The sequence below is a fragment of the Macaca thibetana genome, chromosome 5 (assembly GCF_024542745.1).
Source record: "Macaca thibetana thibetana isolate TM-01 chromosome 5, ASM2454274v1, whole genome shotgun sequence".
Lineage (NCBI taxonomy): Eukaryota > Metazoa > Chordata > Mammalia > Primates > Cercopithecidae > Macaca > Macaca thibetana.
This window is the reverse complement of record NC_065582.1, coordinates 173,229,383-173,250,514: the sequence shown is the minus strand read 5'-3', so window position 1 is coordinate 173,250,514 and position 21,132 is coordinate 173,229,383. Positions and strand designations below refer to the sequence as shown.

The 21,132-nt window shown below is 43.1% G+C and overlaps 1 long non-coding RNA gene and 1 pseudogene across 1 annotated transcript in view; one reads left to right on the top strand and one right to left on the bottom strand.

The window, feature by feature from the left end:
• The window catches only part of LOC126955281 (uncharacterized), a 28,389-nt gene extending 12,981 nt beyond the window's left edge, over positions 1-15,408 (top strand). Inside the window, exons 3-7 of the long non-coding RNA XR_007725869.1 lie at positions 4,281-4,548; positions 8,402-8,480; positions 9,855-10,009; positions 14,319-14,418; positions 15,029-15,408. This is a non-coding gene — a long non-coding RNA (uncharacterized LOC126955281). The remainder of the gene's footprint in view (positions 1-4,280; positions 4,549-8,401; positions 8,481-9,854; positions 10,010-14,318; positions 14,419-15,028) is intronic.
• On the bottom strand, positions 6,517-6,923 carry LOC126955278 (60S ribosomal protein L32-like; annotated as a pseudogene).
• Positions 15,409-21,132: the final 5,724 nt, after the last annotated feature.

Genomic DNA, 21,132 nt, shown 5'->3' with positions numbered 1-21,132 from the left:
GATATTATTCAGTAAGTTCTCATACATGCTCAGAGGTAATAAAAGAAAAACTTCATCTGAATTAAATTTAAAGGAGTTTAATTGAGCAATGAACGACTTGTGAATTGGGCAGCCTTCCCAGCCAGAGTAGGCTGGGAAGAGACTCCAGCACAGCCACGTGGTGGAGAAATATTTATGGACGGGAAAAGGAAAGTAATGCCCAGAAAACGGAAGTGAGGTGCAGAAAACAGAAGTGAGTTACAGGATTGGATTGGTTACAGCTTGGTGTTTGCTTTATTTGAACATGGTTTGAACAGTTGTACATTTGCTTGACCAAAACTCGTGACTGGCACAATCGTAGGTTATGGTCTATTTACACCTCCACTTGTTATAGTTCACAATGTACAGAGAAATCCTTAGGCTGAAATTAAAGTATGTAAGGAGGCAGCTTTATGCTAAACTTGATTTAACAGAGGGCACTTGTAAACTACGATTTCATAAAGGCCTTTCTGGTAATGTCTGATGCCTCTGAACCAGCCTGACTTGTACCATTTTCCCCATGAGCTCTCTCTCTCAATATCTCGCTCTTTCTCTGCCTGTGACCTATGTGGGCTGGAAGCCCCAGTACAGGTGTGATTCCAGTACATTGCAAGTCTCACCAGGCACATATTTTTCCATTCCGTTCAGTGCCTGCCCTCCAGTGGTACCCCAAGTGTATTGAGCTTGACAACTTTTTCAGCTATAAATAAGTGGTGGTTGGGGCGAAGGGGTGGGTGTGAGAAGAGACTTATCTTGAAATATGTTGATTTAGGCTGGATGGCTTTTCACTGACTTGTGTCTCTATGCAAGATTCCCCCTTTATTTACTGCAAGGATGTTTTTATCAGGTTAAGGAGAAAGCTGAGGTTGGAGAAGGCGTGCTTTTCTGTTCCCTTTTATCTGTCAATTTCTCTCCTCATTCTGCAAAATCCCCAAGATACCATGTTAGAGTTAAATCAGTATGATCAGCAATCAGACAGGCCTGAATATGACATGTGATTCTGCCACTTATCAGCTGAATGACCTTGTGATGGTCATTTGAATTTCTAATCTTTAGCTTCCTGATCTACAAAATGCCTCTCTCTCCCTTTTTGTCTTTCTCTCTCTCTCTCTTTTTATCTGTCTTGGGCTAGCTCTGTACTTCACAACCTGGCTACACATTATATTTACTTGGGGAGCTTTTCAAAAATAGTTAATTCCTGGGCTCTGCTCCAAAAGACTGATTCAATTGGACTAGGTTTCAGCACAAACATCCATCTATTTTGGAAGCTCTCGGTGAAGTACTATGTATAGTGAATGTTAGGAACTGCTGAGCTTCTCTTATTAAGCCTCTCTGGACCCCGTCTGGCCGCCATGCTCTTTACCTGGGTGTCGCTGGACCACAACAGCTCATGTTAATACAACATACAAAACAATCCATTGCTAACAGTCACTTTGTAACTCCAGCCCTCCACCTGCTCAGATTGGCAGGCAGTGCAGTCATCTGTAACTTCTTGTCTTCAGGAGCCCTTTCATGGAATGTGCAAGAACCCCTGTTGGTGCTCTGCAGATGAGAAAAATAGCTACTGAGATCCTTGTTCACTTGCTGAAGCTGGAAGGCCTTGTGGTCTGGAGAAATGCCAACTTTTGCAGTGGTTCATCTGAGAACAGTGGATGCTGGTCTTTCTCTGGGTAATCCTTGGGCAAGAATACTCTCTCCCCAATTGGCCTGGGTTGCCAGGGAAGAGAGTATTCATCTGAGAAACTGCTTTGAGAGTATCATTAATATCATCATTTTACAGACGAACCTTAGAAATGGTAAGATGATCAATGTCATAAGAGGTAACCTGACCTGACCATAAGACCTGACCTTAAGAGGTCAGGTCTTCCACTTCACCTAAGTGAAGCCAAGCTTCCCAAGGCACAGCTCAGCACCTGGGGAGCCACATTGCAATGAGTTACAGCACCATCCACCTACTGCCTAGAACCACCATTTTGTTCCATAAACGTAGGTCTGGGTTACCCAGTCCACACTCCATCTTCCTGTTGGTGATTTTCTTTCATTTCTTCCCTCCACCTGGCCCCAGGTGGGTACAGTCTTGTCCATCAGATGTGTTCTAATAAATAGATAAATACCAAACCCTCTTCTTCCAGAAGCATCCTTGGTTCCTTCTACATATATGTGTAGATTCATATATGTAAACTAAGTATGAAAAAGGATCTTTCATCAGTTTACTTATCAGCTTCTTCTAAACCCATGCTCTTTCCAAGCTGCATATCCAATTTTAAAAAGTTCCTATTCCAAAACCAGCGGGTAGGAATGAAATTACTTTACCCAGGTGTAACTCAAAAGGATCACTGAGTGATTATTTCCAGAACAATGGGATGACTTGCTCCAAAGGTAAGTTCAAGTTTTCACCATGAACATATAAAACACCCAGGATTTCTTAGTTTCAACCAGTTTTAGGATTCAATCTCCGCTAGTTAAGTCATTATACGTAAATGCCGTTGATATGAATGTCGATCTCACAGGGTTGTTGAGAATAATACATGAGATAAGATGTAGATAGATCAATTTGTAATATTTTATTACTGACACTGTTGCTAATTGGCTAAGCTAATCAGCATCTTATTAGAATTGTCCCTTTGGGCAGTGAACATCCCTCTTCCTGTTCCTCCTGCGCCCTTCCTGTAGTCAGTGTGGTAGCTCTGACCTCTGGTCAGTACAATCCAGTGGATTCTAGATTCTCACCACATCACCACTAAGATTATGGTCACGTTAACCAGGGTGATGGGGCCTCTACATTGAAATGCAGGGCTGTGGGATCAGTGATACTTGCTGTCTTGCTGTCTCCTGCTTTGGTTATGAGAGAAATTCAAGAAAGCAGCTCTTGCTCAGGTAGACTTTGGGTTAGTTCCTGAGCTTTGGTTTTCCTCTGGATTGGCCTAAAGGTCTTAAGGGGTTGAGGAGAATACTGGAGAATGTCTGTTATCATCCATGTTCTCCAACAGAGTAAAGCCAAAACATTAAGTACTGGAGTTATTCAGTACTTGCCTTCCCTAAGGGAAGTGTAGTACTTACTGTGTCTTGATTCTCATGGAGCTACTTGCCTCTGCCCTCTGTTAGTTAGCAATCTGGAAGGGAGGAGGGTTGTACTCAGCATTTCTAAATAGACAATAGTTCTCCTGATTGAAAGGCTAAAACACTTCCACCCTGGAGTTTTACTGACCACTGATTTTTTTTCTTTTTTTTGAGACAGGGCCTTACTCTGTCACTCAGTGCAGTGGTGGTGCCATCTTGGCTCACTGCAACCTCTGCTTCCTGGGCTCAAGCTATCCTCCTACTTTAGCCTCCTAAGTTGCTGGGACTACAGGCACGTGTCACTACACCCAGCGAATTTTTGTATTTTTCATAGAGACAGGTTTTTGCCAAGTTGCCCAGGTTGCCCATGCTGGACCATTGACATTTTAAGAAATGTATGCTTGTCCCTAAAAGGGGAGGTCAGTTTGGGATCCTCCCTCATGGATGATGTGAGTTTGATTACGTAAGGGGACTGGTTTATCTCTCTTATGGGTGGTCACATAATATTCAGGAGGTGTACTGACTAGGCTCAATGATTGACTGGGTGAAGCAGGAAGGAGGAGGGGAGCTATCCAGGTAGACAGGTTTTCTCTGGAGCAAGAGTTGGTTGACCTCAGCCAGCAGGTCAAATCTCGCCTGCTGTCAGCATTTAGTAACTTTTTATTTTGAAATGATTTCAGACTCAACTGCCACCTGTGTTATAAATAAAGTTTTCTTGGAACATTACAACTCTTACTTGTTTACATATTGTCTATGGCTGCTTTCATGCTACAGTGACAGAATTGAATAATTGCGATAAGAACTTATTTGTACCCTTTGGCTCTTTATGAAAAAAGTTTCCTGATTCCTGCTCTAGAGTCAAAGATGCTTCTCAATCAAAAATACTCCCCCAAATTGCTGTATGTTTCATAATCTCCCTCACTGTGACCCAAAGGCCACAAAACCCTTGTAGAATCAGAGAACACAGGGTTGGAAGGGGGTATTAGTGGTCATTCAGTGCAATTCCTCATATAAGGCCAGAATCTCCCAATGGTGCCCCTTCAAGCAATCGCCTAGTGATGGAGGCATATCATTGTGTGTAGTAGTCAGCTCAGCTTTTTTGGGGAAGTTCTGGCTGTTGGAAAATGATTTCTTATATTGAGCTAGGCTGTGGTGGATGAGAAAAACTATTAAAGTGTTATTATTTATGACCCCCTCTCCAGCCTTTGAAGGAGGAAGACGTCATCACCAGCAGAATGGGCTGTACCACCTGTGTTGTGTGGATCAGCATGATGGATGGAGAGGAGACCTGAAGATGCTACAATGGCAAATTTGCTCTACATGGAGATGCTGGATGTCCCTAGACATAAAGACCCACAAAAGGATGCTGGAAGGGCGTGGCTGGACAGGGGTGGGGTGAAGGAGGAGCTGCAGATGAGGAAGGAGTCAAGGTGTAGAATTTGTCTCAAATTATTCTTCAAAGCTTCTCAGGTAGGATTTGGGCATTTGGGTGCATTTCTAGATGCTTCAGTCAGTTGAAGAAAACTGGGGAAACAAAGGTACCCACATGACGTGGTGCATTTTGGTTGTGTCTGTCACCTTGAGGCTCCCATGCATTGGTCTTCTATTCTCAGTCCAAACAACTTTCAGCCCAAGTAGCACCCTAGCAATTAATTGTCCAAATTCTACCTCGTTGTCTTTCTCCCTAGCCACAGATTTCCTCCCCTCTCAGCTCGAATATTTCTTCAAACCAGCATGTGTGGCGGGAGAGAGGTGGAGGAAGGCTATGTGCCATCTTTGTGGCCCATGTTGAAGGTTTTCCAGGGTACAGGGTAGTGCCACGATCTCTAGATGTGCATTAAGGGCTCTGGCTTCCACATCTATTTCTGCAGTAACTTTCTGTGCAACCTCTTGTCATCATTTCTCTTCTTCATACTTTAATTTACTTTTCTGTAAAATGAGCTGGAGCTGGAACAGAGTTTCAACTTTTTTTTTTTTTTTTTTTTTTGAGACAGAGTCTTGCTCCTTCGACCAGGCTGGAGTACAGTGGTGCAATCTCAGCTCACTGCAACTTCTGCCTCCTGGGTTCAAGTGATTCTCCTGCCTTAGCCTCCCGAGTTGCTGGGACTACAGGCACACACCACCACACCTTTCTAATTTTTTGTATTTTTAGTAGGGATGGGGTTTCACCATGTTGTCCAGGCTGGTCTCGAACTCCTGACCTCAGCCGATCTGCCCACCTTGGCCTCCCAAAGTGCAGGGATTACAGGTGTGATCCACTGTGCCTGGCCTCAAATGCTGCTTACTGAGCCTTGAGCCAAGTGACCTCTGGGGTCTTGAGCAAGGTGAGCAGCAATGTAGATGCTAAAAGGCCAGATTTCCAAGCCGCCCTGGGCAGCTTTCTTCAAAGCAGTTATCTATTGGACAGATTGGGGTCCATTAAAACCCCGAAGTATCTCCACTGCTAAAAAACAAGCCTAGAATCCAATGAACTATCAGTCTTTCTCAGTGTGTGGTGCAGGTCCCACTAGGGAGATACAAGCTTATGTATGATGCATGGATGAACATTTTAAGTTTTCATAGTTATGTTTATTTTAAAGTCTATTAGGAAAAAAATATAACTATCACATCAAATGTGTGATTTCATTGATATTGATTAAGATGAAGCTACATTTAATTGAATAAGTGAGCTTACTTGAAGAAAGTGCAGGTGGTATAGGATTATGGCCAACATGATTAACATTTGGGGAAATGGGCAAAGCGACCTCCACAGGCCCTCCTGGCTGTGACATTCTAGCATTCCTCCTCCTCCCCATCTTTTCTCTTGTTTCCTCTCTGTGGTCATGTCCTCTTCAGCGGAGACGGCATTATAATGTGTACTTTCAGATTCAAAACAGTGGCTTTGACATGCACGAGGTCTGCGCTCTGTGAGTCCCCTTGGCCCTCCCTATGAGAGCTTTACTTTGGTCAGGGGGCAGCTCTGTTTTCCTACCTTCAGTTTCTGATGAGGTACATGAAACCCACAGGAAGCAAATCAAAATGAAAGCAAGAAAAACAAGGCTCGGCAGAGAGCGGCTATCTGCACTTCACTTGGGATTAGAGAAGGCGCTTTTGGCTCCATTAGCAGAATACCTAATGTGCTTGTGTTTGAAGAAGCAAATCTGCAGAATTAGCAGCCAGTGAATTATTAGTCTTGCAGGCTGTTGATTCTGTCTTGCTCTTTTTTAACCATCAGAACTCACTTAGTTTTATTTATTTTTTGGCATGAAATAATTTCCTATATCCTCTTTTTAACTCACTTCTAGTAGGATAGCACATCTATTTTTCTCGTTCTGAATTCTGGATGATTTTATTGTTGAGGGAAGACAGTAGATATTGCATATCTACTTTCTTTTTTCTGTTATTTATTTGTTTATTTTTTACAGTTTTATGTAAACACAAAGCAGGCCCATGAGCTGCCTACTCATTTTCTTCACTGCACAGCCTGGCATTGGGGTTGGCGACTTGCATGGCCAGCTGGGTGGCCCTTTCCATGATGGCTTTGCAGTTCTTGGAGGAAACATTGTGATCAGTCTCAGCACAGTAAGATTTGTTGCACATCAACGGTACTTTCAGCTCCTTGACGTTGTGAACCAGGAACTTCTGGAAGCCACTGAGGAGCATATGCTTTGTTTTTTTGTTGCTCCCATAACCACTGTTGGGCATCAAGATCTGGACCTTGAACCTTCTACGAACCTTTTGTCAATACCGCTGGATTTCCGCCAGTCACGCTTAATTTTGATATATCAGTTTGACTGGTGCCCAATGAACTTCTTGGTTCTCTTTTTGACTATTTTGGGCTTCACAAGGGGTATGAAGGTGGCCATGATGCTGAGGAGGACATGGCTGCCACCTCCATAGGCAGTGCCAAGGAAGAGAGAACATACCTACTTTCTAATGTTGGACTTGCACTGTGTGTCCACAGTTGATGAAGTGTGGCATGCCATGGTGGACAGACCTTGGGCATCTGGGGCAGACAAACCTGGATTTAAACTTGGCTTAACCATCTGTCATCTGTGGACAGGCCTTTCTTATTTAAATAAGCTTGATTTTTTTTAAAAATTTCTTAACAAGAATTATGCTTTTTTTCCCCCACAGAATTTTTTGTGTGTGGATTTAAGAGGCAATGTATAAAAAAAACTCCAGCTTCAGTGTGTTGTTTAGATGTGTAATAAATATCAGCTCTTTTTTCATTTCTCACAAGCTTGACAAGTGCTTGTACTAGATACTACAGCCAAAGCAAAGATGAATATGACATAGGCCAGGATGGCAAATAAGTTTTCTTTCATGCCCAGCTCTCATGAAGTGGTGAAGCCTCAGGGAGTACTGTGTTGAGATGGATTTTAAGGGTCAGCAGGGAAGAGTGGTGTAGTGGATTAGCCATATCCTTCAAGGCTCAGGAGGGGGCACTGAGGAACACAAATGTCACAAATTTGCCATCACTGACACACCTCTGTTTTGGGAAGTCAGAGCAAATGGAGTGTGAAATTTGTGTAGAAGAAATGAATAGCTATTGAACATAAGGAGAGTGGTAGACACTCTTACATGTGTTATGTCTTGAATGCACTCAGCAAACTGGAGAGGAATGAATTACTCTTTGCAGGACAGTGCTCCAGGTGGCCTTGGACCAAACCAGTTTTTACTCCTTTTCCACTTGTAGTTCTCAAGAGTAACTATAGAATGTGCCATGAGTGTAGCATCTGAGATAAAGGGGGAGATGGCTGGAACAGCCTGAGTTCTGTTCCAGTCCTGCCCCGTTCTCCTAAAGAAAAAGGGTGTCCTCCGCATGTTCTCACTCATAAGTGGGAGTTGGAGTTGAACAATGAGAACACATGGACACAGGGAGGAGAATATCACATGCCGGGACCTGTAGGGGGTGGGGAACTAGGGGAGGGATAGCATTAGGATAAATACCTAATGTAAATGATGGGTTGATGGGTACAGCAAACCACCATGGCACGTGTATACCTATGTAACAAACCTGCATGTTCTGCACATGTACCCCAGAACTTAAGAGTATATGAAAAAAGAGAAAGAAACAGGGTGTCCTTCAGTGCTTTAGCCCAGCATGTCATGTGACCATAGGGAATACAACCCAGGGTGGGCTGCTTTCCCTGGTTCCTTAGCTGCGGTGCAAGTAGGGCACAGGCAGACGGAGCATCATCTGCCTTAGGAAGCTTTTCTGAGCCTTGGGGACGAGCTTAAAATGAATCCCAGTCTTCTGTTATCCTTGCTGCCTATCTATAAGTAATAAATCTGCTTCATGTAACTTGTGTACGAATGTGTTCTGTCTCACTGCACCCAGACAAGTTGGCAACGAGTGCGTAGAGATCTGCTTCCCATTATTCTCACGCTGTATGAAAGAAAATGGAATCGTAGACAAGGTAAGTCATTTTCTCAAGATCTTACAAAGTAAGAAGTGGTAAGAAGAATCTGAGATTTGGACCCAGATGCCTGATTCCAGAAGCTTTTGTTTGTGACTATTTAAACTCGGGTGTTCAAATGGAGTTGTAAAAAAGAGAATACTGAGGTAAAATGTAGGTACTTTAAGGTGTGTCCAAGTGCATTAGTCTTAAGTGCTCAGCTTGATGAATTTTTTTTTTTTTGAGATGGAGTTTTGCTCTTATTGCCCAGGCTGGAGTGCAATGGCATGATCTTGGCTCACTGCAATCTCTGCCCGCTAAGTTCAAGCAATTCTCCTGTCTCCACCTCCCGAGTAGCCAAGACCACAGGCGTGCACCACCACACCCAGCTAATTTTTTTGTATTGTTAGTAGAGATGGAGTTTCACTATGTCGGCCAGGCTGGTCTTGAACTCTTAACCTCAGAAGATCTACCCACTTTGGCCTCCCAAAGTGCTGGGATTACAGGCGTGAGCCACTACACCCAGTCTAGCTTGATGAATATTAAATTAGTTTTATATACTTGTGTAACCATCACTCAGACCATGACATAGAACTTTCCTACCATTCCAGAAGCTTCTCTTGGGTACCTTCCTGGTTAAAAGTGTCTCCAGGAGGTGTGCTACTATTCTGATACTTACCACCATCAATTAATTTTGACTCTTCTTCAGTTTCATACAAGTGGAATTGTACAGTATTTTCACTTTTGTGTCTGGTTTCTTTGTTCAACATAATGTCTATGAGATTCATCCATGTTGTCATGTTAGTAGTTTTTTTTTTTTTTAGTTTACTTTGTAGTACTCCATTTTATGAATATATCATGATTTATTTATCTGTTCTCCTCTTGAGTGGTAATGAATGTTTCAATATACAAATAACTGGGGAATACTACACTCAAAGGCCCCATGAAATACACAGACATTTGTGACTGTATCCATAATCAGTACAAATGCGAAGTGAGAGGGGATGATCTGCTAATGCATATCATGTTTTGCACTGTTGTTGGTGATATGATTTACCAAATAGTGACCAACTCCTGGTAAAATTTATCATAAAATAAAGTACAATCTTTCTTCAATTGACCCTGGAAAATTCACTGGATATTAAATGGTATAAGAATTTACTTGTTTTTAGATGTAAAATGGAGCAAGGTTCTAGGTTCACATAACTTTTTCAACTACACAAATATCTTGTGGGATATGTAGGGCATCTGCTCACCCTGGTCCTCAACCATGAAATATCATTGAGTGCCCTCTCATCATAGCACCAGCTATCCTCACAGTTTTCCAAAATATCCTTGGGTGTGGTGCCACCTCTGCAGAAACCCTGATTCTAACTCAGCTCTCTCATTTTACAGATGAAGGAATCATCCCTTTGGGGAGGGAAGAATTACTCACTGGAAAACATAGGGATTCAAACATAAAGCCTGGACCAGGACCACAGACTTCTGACTCCTTAGGCTCAATCCCAGTTGTATCTACCACAGCAATTGAAGCCAAGGATTAGAGTCAGGTAGGCTTGGGATCAAATCCTGGCTCTGACCTTGGGAAAACTGCTCCATGTTTTCAAGCCTCTGTTTCATCATTTGCATAAATGAGATTAAAAATAGCATTTACCTTAAAGAATTGTTATGAGGACTAAGAGAGGTTATGACTTTGAATTCCTGGCACATAGTGAACTCTTAATTAATGGTAGCAATTATCACACTGCTTATTCCCTGCTTTAAAGCTCATTCATTTAAATGCCAACAGAAATTGTCATATCCTAGAGAACTTCTCTACTTGAACTTTTTTCTCTGTGGAGAAACACTTGTTTATCATTTGTTTCCAATACTTCAAATCATTCCTTTCCAGGACAAGGCCTCCTTCTAATCTCCCCATTTTCCTCCAAGATGTCCCGGGCCACATTTAAGGGAAAAATGTCTTGAGCAGAGTAGCTCGGAGGATTCTCATACCTTGACTCTTACTTAAAGAAAGGAAGAACCACCTTTGGGGCTTTGATTTGGTTTGAAAAGGCGGAAGGGAGGTGATATCAAGCACTTATTTTGAGCAATTATTTTGTACCAAGTGCATTGCAGGTGGTCTATTTTGTTGCATTCTCTCAAGAATAGTCCCTGTGAGGTGGACTGTTAAGGATCACCTCCATCTTACAGATGAGAAAGTGAGCACTCTAAGCTGATAAGACCCTTTCTTGAGGTCATACAGAGCCAAGATTAAAATATAAACAAAAAATAAAATTCTAGAGCCCCTTCAAGCAACTGAAGGGCCCCTCCTGGCCCTTCTTGGCCAGGGCACTCCAAAGTTAACCTGAAAAACTGGTTCAGGCCATGACAGGAAGGGGTGTCAGACATGTCTCATTATACCCTCCTCTCTTTAGGAATTCAGGAAAAGTGACCAGCATTTAACATGAACACAGACCTTAAGTCTGATAAGAAACATTTACATTCTATTCTCTCTGAAGCCTGCTACCTGGAGACTTCATCTGCATGATAAAACCTTGGTCTCCACAACTTCTTATTGTAACCTAGACATTTCTTTCTATTGATAATAACTCTTTCAACCAATTGTCAAATCAGACAAATTTTAAATCTACCCACAACTGGAAGCAGACCCCCCAGTTTCCCTTTTCCGAACTGAAACAATATGTATCTTAAATGTATTTGATTGAAGTCTCATGTCTCCCTAAAATGTATAAATCTAGGCAAAGCCCCAACGACCTTGGGGTCTTGTTCTTAGGGTCTCCTGAAGGCTATGTCACGGGCCATTGGTGACTCATGTTTGGCTCAGAATAAATTTCTTTAAATATTTTAGAGTCTCACTCTTTTTGTCAACAAAAATCAGCTCTCTGACACTGTTGTGATTTGGGTTCTTTCAAAAGCAGATCCTGAGACAAGGGTTTGAGTGCAAGTGGGAGTTTGGGAGGTGTATTTATCTTTTTTAAAAAATATTTTTTATGCCTGTCAGCTCTGAATGGACCCTTTATTAATAATGTATGTTCTGGGACTAACAAAGGCCTGCCTTTGAGCCTGTCTTCTTTAAGTGCGCGCGATGCTAGGCTTCCTCAGTAGAGGGCGCTGGAGGACACCACAGCTGGAGGAGGGTTCTTGCCGGTTGTGCGGCGACAGCGGCTCAGTAGTGTGGGTGAGCAAGGACAGCGAGTGGAACTGGTCCTTCTGTGACTCTGCAGCCCCGGCTTGGTGATATTTTTTGTGCAGCCCTCTTGACATGGAAAGCAGAGCCCCCCAGCACAGAATGAGCGCTCCGAAGGGCTCCTGCCCTTACCGGTGCCCGGATTACCTTCCCTTTCCCTGTTTGCTGCTCTTGGGCCCGGAACTCAGCCTCCCTTTACAAGCTTCTGCTCGGCCTGTGTGCAGCTGCACTTAGCTGGCAGGGTCACGCGTTGAGTAGCCGCTACTTCTGCAGCCTCCAGCAGCCCCCGCCAGCTCCCGGGCTCCAGCCCTCACCATCAGTTGCTGACTGGCTCCCGCTGCACTCCGGAGGCTGGCTGCGCTCTGGTGGTTCCCAGCAATTCCAGGCCAGCTCCAGGCTGGCCAAAGCAGCTTCCCTGCTGTCTCGTGGGCTGAACCTCACCGTTTCCCAAGAGGTCTGAATCCCTCTCAAGTTCATCTTTTCCTAAGTTCTCCCTCTCAGCTCTTTTCCTAAGTTCTCCCTCTCAGCTTTGTAGTTTCCTTACGTCTATACTCTTCATAGTAGTCCATGACTCTGTGTTACATTTGTCCTATTGAACTTACTGTGTGGTTTCTGTCTCTTGACTGGAGCAAGGCTGTCACAGGAGTCAATCCCGGAAAAATGATGAGAGAGTAGGGACGAGAGAAAAAGCCAATAAGCAGTATGTTAATGAGTAGGTCCCACCTGGGGCTCAGTCGCACTGGTGTCCCTCTGAGAGTATGGGCACCACACACTTTGGGATTGCCCCAGCAAGGGGCAAGCAAGGGAACTGGGTGTTTATCCTCCGACTCATTGCTTGAGGCTTGCTCTTGGGGATGGTAGCTCCCTGGAACTTCTGTCCTGCCCTGCGTATGTGGACTGTGCAGGGGATACTTCTGTGGCCAGAAAAAGCCCTTGGGCAGAGAGAAGCAGGTTCTTGATGCTGAGATGTCTGCGTGCTTGGGAGTTGACCACTGCAGCTGCAGGTGACCTCTGGGGTGGGCCAAGGGGATGTAGGTGGGCAGTGATGCATCTGCTACAGACATGTTGTAGGATGTGGGGCAGCAGAAGGAAACTGATAGCTGGATGCCAGTGAGTGGCCCAGATTGATTCAAGGGTAAATTTGCTGGAAGAAGTCTGCTGCAGAAGATCAGATGCTTTCCTGACTGGTGTAATTTAATTGTATGGTCAGTGTTTGCTATGGATAATTGGTTTTTTCTTTGACCTTCACAATCTTGCTGGCTCAGTCACACTGGAAGACACTTTTCTAGCTCTCTCAAATGCAATAAGACTAACCTGGCTTCCACCAGGAGCTCGCGGGCTTGCCATTTCCAGGAGGTGCCGATGGCTGTGGCATGCAACCAGCAAACGGCGGTGGTGTTTGGATTTCCCATTTTGCCCTCTACAAGAATATTTCAGCTGAAGCAAAGGCTTTTTCCTTTACCCTGGGTTTTTAAATAGAAATCTTGGTTGCATTAAGCACTTTTAATTCTGAGCATTACACTGTAAAGTTCAAAGCTCTGTTCTGCTCTTGAACACAATGGATACCAAGGCAAGAGAGTCTAATAACAAGGAATACCAGAAAAAAAATATAGGCAGGAGACAAGTTTATTGTGAAGTGTTGTGAACAGTATTTGTGACTAATGTGGACCAAAAAAGGCTATTTCCACATTAACATCATTCACATCTGCAATAATTTAAACAACTTATCTGATTTCCCCAAGAGGGGATGTGTTCTTTCCACATATAACATGCTCAGGGAAGGAAGAACAAGGAAGCTTACTCTGCCCTGAAACATATCTGGGAGAGCTTTTCTGCTTTGGAAAGATCACCAAGTTATGTTGTTAAGTGACAAAAACAATGTCCAGAAGAGTATCAAATAGCTAATTATTGTGTAAGAAGGAAAAAAAGAAGACTACATAGTCACATTTACTTATATTTATATGAAAAGCTAATAAAAGTAGCTAGGTATACGTAAGGCAGTCAGAAACAAGACTTTTCAATGTATAACTTTTATATCATTTTAATTTAAAAGTGATGCTAATATATTTCCTGTTAAAGAAACAAATAACAACCTGCCCAGTGGAAAGCATCATCATTGTAGTAATGTCCTAAGATCATTTTTTATGACCTTTGAAGGTAACTTAGGATAGGGAAATGCGTTCCATAAAACTCAGCTACCTGCACATAGCAAATCCTTGGCAAACACTTGGAATAGGGTGAAGGTTTTTGTGTGACCATGGAATTTTTTTTTTTTTGTTTACGTCTCTGCTGCTATTCGCCATCCAGGCAGCAGGGGGAGGTGTTTCTCTGTTTTTCTTTGCGCCTCCCGTGCCTTCTCCCCAACTTCATATGCAAAACTGACCAAGAATTCTCTAATTCAAATCTATGCACGAAATGCACCACATTTTCTAGATTCATGTTGTTACTCTCTCATATCCAAAATCTTTGGGAGACTTGGAGCTTCCAGCAGGCTGCTAATGATTATTCAAAAGGGGTTGATTGTTGGGTTTGCTGGTGTAAAGTTTATCTTCCCTCTTCTCTGTGCCTCTCCTTGTCACTCCACTCAGCCTTCATACATCACTTGCCATAATCGAGTCACAGAAAACAAAACTTACATTATGGAAATTCACAGTCTTTTTTCCATTTTACAGATGAGACTCAGGATTTAGAAGGCAAAACAAACAAACACACAAATAAAAAGGAGATTAATTTTGGACCTTCATGAATGGTGCCAAAGTGAAAAAAAAAAAGGTAAAAGAGGAAGGGACTGAGTGTTGGATGAATGTTTATCTCGGTGCCTGGTACCATACCTGCCTTACACCCTCAGAACACAAGGAAGGGTGTGTCACTAGAGCCATTTTGCTAAGGAGGAGATTAAAGCTCAGGGGGGCTGAGCAACTTGCCCAAATTTGTGTTGCTGGAAAATGATAGAATTGGAATTGGAAGCCATACTGTATCTAAAGTAGAGATGTTTAAATATTTTCTTCCTATACCACACAAAATAAACAGAAGGCAGCGTCTCTCTCTCTCTCTCGTCCGTGTCCGCCCCCCAGTCTCTGTACCTGTTTTCTCACAAGAGTGTACCACCTGCTCCCTACTCCACATTGCGTCTATGAAGAGAGAAAAGGAAAAAAGGAAGTTGCTTCAAGAGCTCCCCAGATGCTCAAGGGAAGCTGCTCTTTGTTGTACATGGGCAGTGATTTCTTTAGAAAAAGTAGTGACGTAGACCTGCCTGAGGTCAGTGATTCCTAGAGCTGTGGACTTGGGGAAGTGCCAGGGAAGCATTGTGCTGTTTAAAAACTTGTTTTGGAGCATGTGCTTGTGTGTGTGTATATTTCTGAGCCTATCTGTTTTCTCATAGGAGCTGCCTGGCAATGGTCGCAGGTGAAGGTAATGGTGAAGAAGATGCAGATATTGGCAATTTGGAGCATTCGATGAACTAATTACAACATTAACCTAAAGACCAGTGGTGAGAACATTTTACCCAAAGTGAAGTTCTTGAGGGCAATCTTGGGTGGCACGTAGCCTCTGTATTAAATAAAATGGACATCCCTTGGGAGAGAATGTGGCTCTTTTCAATTCTGATTAGGGCCAAAAGAGTCTCCTTGATGCCAGCATGACCTTAGTGCCTTTAAACATATACTGTTCTGCCATTTCCATAGAGAGGGACAAGCAGCAGGCTGGGGTCCTTGGACAGGCAGTGGGGCCCAGCCAAAATTTTCTTAGATTGCTTTATTTTCCTTTAATTATGATTACATTTATAGCAAATGATTATGGTTTTTCTATTTGTGGTAATGATAAGGGATGTCTTTTAAATATATGTATTTAAGTAAAAAGGTCAATTTATTTATTTATTTATTTATTTTTTTTGAGACGGAGTCTTGCTGTGTCACCCAGGCTGGAGTGCAATGGCCAGATCTCGGCTCACTGCAAGCTCCGCCTCCCGGGTTCACGCCATTCTCCTGCCTCAGCCTCCCGAGTAGCTGGGACTACAGGCACCCGCCACCTCGCCCGGCTAGTTTTTTTTTGTATTTTTTATTAGAGACGGGGTTTCACCGTGTTAGCCAGGATGGTCTCGATCTCCTGACCTCGTGATCCGCCCGTCTCGGCCTCCCAAAGTGCTGGGATTACAGGCTTGAGCCACCGCGCCCGGCCAAAAGGTCAATTTAAAGAAGAAAACAGTTGAGTGAATGATAGTAGTGTGGAGATGTGGCAAAAAGGATGAAAATGTCACTAAAATCATTGAAAGATGGGGGCTGGGTGCAGCAGTTCACACCTGTAGGCCCGGCCCTTTGAAGGCCAAGGTGGATAGATCACTTGAGCCCAAGAGTTCAAGACCAGCCTAGGCAACAAAGTAAGACCTTCTCTGTACAAAAAAATAAACAAAATCAGCCTGGTATAGTGGTGAGCACATGTAGTCCCATGCACTTGGGAGGCTGAGGTGAGAGGATCGTTTGAGCCCAGGAGGTTTAGGCTTCAGTGAGCCAAGATTGGGGCACTGCACTCCAGCCTGGGAGATAGAGCGAGATGCTGTCTCAAAAAATAAGAAATAATTGAAATATGGGGATATAATAGTGGATTAGTTTTCAGCATATCTTCCATTTCAGACATTTTATAATTCTAATTCCATCATTTGAGAATCATGGGAAAATTAGAATCATGCAATATTAGAAAAGAAAGGGATAACTGAGTCTGCCTTCCTCATTTTACAGCTGACGAAATGTAAGCTTAGAAAGATGTGACTGGCCCAAGGTCACACAGTGTTCTGTTGGCTCACATCCCATTTGTGTGTGTGCACGGGTGTGTGCACACAGGTGTGTGTGTGCATGTGTGTTGATGGGAATGGGGGAAGGAAGAGAGCAGGAGGGTAGCCTGAATATCGAACCGCCTGGGCTTTAATGTAATTCAGGTTGTCTTGGCACCATGGAGGGAAAGAGGGAAGACAGAGGGAACAATCTTGGAACAAAATGAGAACTCCTAGATAACAAGGGAGGGGGCGGGGGAAATATCCTGAAAATCTAAGTTTCCTGTGTGTGCTACAGCAACAAGGGCAAGAGCTGGCGGATTTCCCCCAGTAAACACAGCAGTGGCGTTTTGCTGGGGAATGTGGCGTTAAATTCAATAGGTCAGCATTAAGCTTGAACAAAATGTGATGACTGATTAGGAAATGAATGGTAAGTCATGGACGGCAGATCCTGATTGTGATGATGCTTATCAACACCTTCCCCCCCCCACACTGAAACAAACAAAGCTGCACAATGTCCTTGCAGGCTGACAAAACTGGACCCACATGTGCTGGTCCTGGGACAATTGAATTCTGGCTATGCCAGTCATCTATCAGGAAATTAGATGTCAAAGGAAAGGACCCAACGACGCTTCAGGGCCTGTGCTTCTGGGGAGGGGGTGCCCCTGCCCCCTCCTCACCATGAGGTCTGCCCTGAGACCTGCTTTCCTATTGAGATTACAAAAGTGGGATGTAATCCAGGATTAAAGCTCCTCTTTTTGGATGGGGCTAGGGGCCCGATGCATGACCCAGAGAGGAAACTTAATATGTTTTTGTGGAATGACCAGAAGCCTGGATAAATCAATGGGTCTCTCACCATGCTTGATGTAGAGCCAGAATTTGATAAAGGTTCATCTCCTGCTCATCGTCATCCTGTGTGAATAAGTCACTCAGTGTTTTCAGTGTCACTATTTCTTCATGCCTAAAATTCAGATAAGAAAGTGTCTCCTACAAATAGGTTCTTGGGATATGAGACAAAATGAGTCTGCTGAGTGTGATAGTTGTCTGTTCATTCACTCATTAAATCGTTCATCCAACCAACTGCTATTTGTTAAGTATTTAGTAGGGCTGTAACATAGACACCTCCTTATAGAGGTTAAGATCTAGTGGGCAAGTCAGATAGCAATTATGTACATAAATAGATAACCAAGATAATACTTTCAGAATTATCATACCTGCTGGAATGAAATAGTAATTAGATAAAAATAGTAATGGTAATAGTAATGATAAAAGCTAACATTTATTAAATACTATAAACCACACACTGTTTTGAACCTTTACCTGTATTACATATTTAATCCTTATCAACATCTTATTCTTTCAAGGAGTAATAAAGCTATTATTCCATTTTATAAAGAGCTGGAAAGCAATGGGGAGCAGTTGGCATTTTAGACAGAGTGGCCAAGAAAGACTTCCGTGGTAGGTGACAGATAAGCAGGGCTGGAAGTGTTCATTTCTTGTGTATCTCTAAGATCCATATTCCTCTTTCCACTCACCCCACCCCTGCACCACCATTATTTGGTGAAAACCACCATATTGCTCATTGGCATTGCAACTACCTTCTAACTGGATGCCCTTCTAGCAGCCAGAATGGTGTGAGAGTGACTGGAGGTGCAGATGGGTTGGCTCTGTGCATTTGGTCCATTTACTTCCCTGCTGACCTTTCTAGGATGTGGCTTATTGGTATTCCCTGAATTTGAAGACTACATGGCTGAGACTCTGGGATGACATGACAAGGAGTAATGACTCACTACCATGTATTTACCCATGGGGAAGCTGGGAGTTTTTTTTTTTTTTTTCTTTTAAACATTAAGTCATGCCATTTACTGTGGGAATGGGGCAGAAAATTACCCAGTGGTGGAGGCAGAAGCAAGAATAATGTCCACAAATGGTAAGTTCCACAGCTTTTCACCTCCAATATCCCACCTGGGTCTCCCAACAACCTTGTAAAACTGATTGCTATGCATGTTGCATGTTTGGGAGATCAGAGAAACAAAGGCCGAGATGCTTCATAAGTGTAGCCAAAGCCATACAGCTAGTGCTTGAGCTTTTTCATAAATAAAGAACCTGTTCATTCACCTGACCATAGCCGATAGAGATAGTTTCTTTCTTAAAAACAAAGCCAACCACCAGCACCACAATTACTACTACTTATTGTTATACGTATTTACCCTGTGCCAGTGTCTTAATTCTGGTTGCTATAACAAAATATTATAGACTAGGTGGCTTTTAAACAATAGAAATTTATTTCTCACAGTTCTGGAGGCTGAGAAGTCCAAGATCAAGGTGCTGGTAGATTCAGTGCCTGGTGAGGGCCTGTTCTCTAGTTGACAGATGACACCTTCTCACCGTGCCCTCACATGATAGAAGGAGTAAGAGGTCTCTCTGGGGCCTCTTTCATAAGGGCACTAATCCCACTCGTAAGGGCTTTAAACCCATCACCTAATCACCTCCCAAAGGCTCCATCTTCAAATACCATTACCTTGGGAGGCTAGGATTTCAACTTATGAATTCTGGGGAAACATAAACATTCAGTCCATAGCATTCTATTTTGGCTTCCCCCAAAATTCATGTCTTTCCTACATGCAAAATACATTTATTCCATTCCAATAGCTTCAAAAATCTTAACTTGTGCCAGCAATGACTTTAAAGTCTAAGTCCAATGTCTCATCTAAATATGATATTTAGATATCAGATGTGGGTGAGACTCAAGATATGATTCATTCTGAGGCAAATTCCCTTCTAGCTGTGAGACTATGAAGCCAAACAAGTTATATGCTTCCAAAATGCAATGGTGGAACAGGCACTGTAAGACATTAACATTCCAAAAGAGAGAAATAGAAAAGAAAAAACGAGTGACAGGTCCTGGGCTAGTCTAAAACCTCAAGGCTTGAGAAGGATTTTCTTTGACTCCAGGCTCTGTCGTCTAGTCTTACTGGGATGGTGACCCTGATCCCATGGCTCTGTTGAGCATTGCTATAGTGGAGGCTCTCTGTGGTGGTTGCACCCCATGGCAACTCTCAGCCTGAGTCATGAATCTGAGGATCTGGGCAGCTCCATCTTCCTAAATCTGGATGGAGGCAGCCATACACCAATGGTTCATGCACTTTGTTACCGGCAGATATGGTACCCTGTGGATGCTGCCAAAATTTATCATTTGTGTCTTCCAGAGGGGCAGCCACAGTGTCCTGTACCACACCTTGTTGGAGACTGAAAGAGTGAGGGTCGTGATCAACTCAGTATACCACTGGAGGCTATATGAGTAAGCAGCAAACTGTTTCTCATAAATGCAGCATTTTGGCAAATTGACAAACTGCGTATGCCACCCGGAAGGACTGCTGAGGGCAGTCATGACCCAGGTGCAAGTGTTTCTTGTGATTACGCATAATTTAAGCCTGTTAGTAACAATATGAACCTGTGATCAATTAAGCAGCTGACCCATCGTTACCTCCTCCTCCCTCCTCATTCTACCCAATAAATAAGAAGGGCTGTGGAAGCTCGGGTGGCTGCTTTTGCTCTCTAGAAGCAGGGAGCCCTTTTCCTCTTCTCTTCTTCTCTCTTCTTCCTCCCCATGCTAACCTTCCCTTAAAATAGTTACTTTTGTTTTTTGTTATCATTTCTATGTTTGTCCCTTCATTCAGTTGTAATGACAGTCTCAAGCAGTAACAGTAGTAACTGCTGTAATGATGGTCTCAAGTAGTAACCGTGGCAGTCGTCACACACCTGGCCTCACTGGAGCCACACCTGGGTGGCTGAAAATTGCCATCCAGGAATTGCCATTGGAAAGTAGGGAGTAGAGCCTAAGGTAGTGCCAGGCAGCCAGTGCTGAGGGCCCACAGGTAAGTCTGAGGCTCTTCCTTTAAAATTGTTCTGTCCTCCAGGCTCTGAACTCTGGGCCTGAGAAGGTAAAGGCAGCCTTGATGATCTTTGAAATGCTCTTGGGGTTATTTTTCCCTTGTCTTGGCCAAGAGGTCCTGGATAATCCATACTAATCTTCTTATCAAAAGGTTGCTTTGCCACACCCTATTCCTGAATATACTTTCTCATACTTTTAATACGGGTAGGCTGTGAAATATCCTAACCTTTAAATTCTGTTTCCCTTTTGATTAAAAATTCTGTCTTTAAATCATTTTTCTCTTTTTATATTTGACTATAAACATTTAAGAGGAGCCAAGCCATACCTTTAACACTTTGCTTAGATATTTCCTCAGTCAAATATCCTATTCTTTGTGTGCAAATTCTACCTTTCACAAAACACTAAGACACAGCAATTCAGCCAAGTTCTATGCCACTTTGTAGCAAGGATAACCTTTCCTCGGGTTTCCAATAACATGTTCCTTATTTCTATCTGAAACCTCACCAGGCTGGCCTTTACCATCCATATTTCTACAAACATTCTGTTCATGACCACTTAAGTATTTCCTTAGAAGGTTGAGGCTCTTTATACAGCTTTCTTCTTTTCATCCTGACCCTCACAAGGTTCACCCTTAACAATCCACCTGGCAATGTAGGCTGTTTTTTAGACTACACCTCAAAACTTTTCTAACTTCTACCCATGATTCCATTCCAAATCTGCTTTCATATTTTTAGATCTTTGTTATAACAGTGCCGCCAATTCTTGGTTCCAATCTTCTTTGTGAATTTGAGCTGTTATAACAAAATACTACAAGTTGGATAGCTTT